Raw genomic sequence first — 2,696 nt, 5'->3', positions numbered from 1 at the left:
ATATATAGACTTAAACAAGTCTCTCGATAGTGGCATATTAAATTTTTCCATGTCATCATGACTTTCAGGTTTACAGAAAACATCATTGATCGATGTATATACCTTAAAAAAAGTGAGAGTAAGTTCATTATATTGATGTTATATGTAAATGATATACTACTTGCAACCAACGATATAAAGTTACTTGAAGAGATAAAACAGTTTCTTACATCACATTTTGACATGAAAGATATGGGTGAGGCTGCTTATGTACTTGGCATAGAGATCCGTTGAGACAGAGCAAAAGGTTTTCTTGGTTTCTCCTAAAGATCCTACATAAATAAGATATTAAAGCGATATGGAAGGAGAATTATTCTCCTAGTACATCACACATATCAAAAGGTGATAAATTGAGCTCAAAGGATTGTCCATAGAACGATATTGACAAAGCACAGATGAGTGCTTATCCATATGCATCAGTTGTTGGCAGCTTGCAATACATGCAGACTTATTCATGTCCAGATATTTCTTTCGTAGTAGGGATGCTTGGTAGATTTCAGTCTAACCGAGGCATATCTCATTGCAAGGTTGTTAAGAAAGTCATGTGGTATTTGCAAAGGGCAAAAAATTATATGTTGCTCACACCATGGAGGCAAAGTTTATAGCATTGTACGAGACTACTTCGTAGGCCATATGATTGAAGAACTTCATATCACAGTTACAGGTGGTTGATTCCATTGAGAAGCCACTGAAGGTCTACTGTGATAATGAAGTTGTGGTGTCATTTTCCAATAACAATAAAAATACTACATCATGTAAGCATATAAAATTAAAGTACTTTATTGTTAAAGAAACGACAGATAATCATCCAGTGCATATTATTAATATTGGTATCAAAGAGATGATTGTTGATCATCTTGCTAAAAGGCTAGCACCGAGATTGTATTTTGAACATGTATTGAGGGTGTGCTTGTTAAACTCTTTTTGGCATATGCATATGAATAAAGTGATCACATACAGTTTTTTATTCTCATTATGGTCATTTTTGTTAATCTCATATGGATTATAGATTCAACTAAGGATTTGTAGAATAGATTTTAAAGACCAATCTATTCATCAAGTCATTCCCATAAGGTATTCGGTTAAGGGTTTATCGTTGGGACAAGTAAGAGAATGTTGGAGTCACCCACATATAAGGACTCTCCTAGAAGTGTCCCTATCGGATAAACCTTACCATTTAATGCTATAAAAGGGGTATTGATAAGAGACCACAATGCAGAAGCTAATCAACACAGTTGATTATTCTGGGATTCAGATCCAGCTCACCATCGCTGGAGGGCCTGCGCTCATCAAGCGTTGCGACCGGCTGAGGAGACGAACGTCTCAGAGATGATAGATCGGGTTCACTTATCGGCCATTATCTAACAAACATGGTCGCTTCAAGTATATTTCGTCTCATCTTTTACGCAGACGCCAACAAGCATCGCAATCGCGGAGAGGTCGTTCCCTCCTACGTCGATGAAATGAATCCACTCCTTCTCGAGGCTTTCATCTGCCGCCTCATCCTTTGCTTCAATGGAGTTGTCCTCCTTCGTGCTCAGCGATGCAGAGGCGGAGATTTCCAGTTTTTGATGCCTCGACGCATCAGGGCGAAACCTCTGAACAAAGAGGACGTTTTTCCAGAGAAATTTTGGCCGATGGCGTCGGAAAGCAGCAGGGAAGATGAGTGGATGGATAGTGATCTCTATAGAGTGAGGAAGAAGGAGTAAGTCTGGATCGGGTGCAATTACATGGCACAAAATTTGTGCATTAAGCACCTGATCGCCCTCCATCAGGCCTTGGGCCCCACAACTGTCAGGCCTGTGCCCAAGATGGAGGGTGATCAGGTGCTTATTGCAAACATATTTGTGCAATCATATTGCACCTGATCTTTACAGAGAAGAAGGGGGCTGCGATCGCTCAGACCACCGTTTTCCCACCATCTTTCATGTTTTCAATGGATTGGACCATAAAGTGGGTCCAGGTCCGGTTTAAATTATGCGGATTGGGTTCAATATTGGATTTTGTTCAAAAGGGTGAAATCTGAGGGGGCGTTTGATTGCACGGACTGCTCCCCTCTTTGCTGTCTGCGCTTGATGCAAACATCAGATGCGTGAGATGCCTGGAACACAATGTCCCACACAGCGTGTTCAGTGAGACACCTTTTAGGTGTCTCGCCATGTTCCACCCCGCTCCCAAGAGCAGCTGTGTTCGGAATACCTAAGACAAAAACTCTACTAGTTCATGACACCTCTATGCTCAGCCAGCAGTGTTCAGACAGGACTGTTCTACACAGTTATGCAAGGTTTTGGTTTAAAGAAAGAAGCGAAGAGTATGGAAACGGGCATTCTACATGCATAAAATATAAATGGATTGGATTAAAAAACCGGATCATAATGTAGATCAAACAAAAGATATTAATCTGGATGCGAGTCAAAATCCAAAAAGGTCCAATTATATCAGTCCGAAAAGGTCGTGCTAGGCTGAGCTAGTCCCATTGAAAAAAATTTGCACCCAGGCCTGAGTGCAACCAATCAGCCAACAGGTTGCGTCGGATACAGGCCAAATTATTTCTGGGTTGCATTGGGAACCCTAAACCAGCCCGTGTTAGTCTGGATGCTTAATGATTGATTGGGTATCTGATACAATGTTGACATCTATGAACAAGATAAAGTGGG

The sequence above is a fragment of the Nuphar pumila genome, chromosome 13 (genome assembly GCF_984573655.1).
Source record: "Nuphar pumila chromosome 13, dmNupPumi1.hap1.1, whole genome shotgun sequence".
Classification (NCBI taxonomy): Eukaryota; Viridiplantae; Streptophyta; class Magnoliopsida; order Nymphaeales; family Nymphaeaceae; genus Nuphar; species Nuphar pumila.
Note: the sequence above shows the minus strand (reverse complement) of the source record.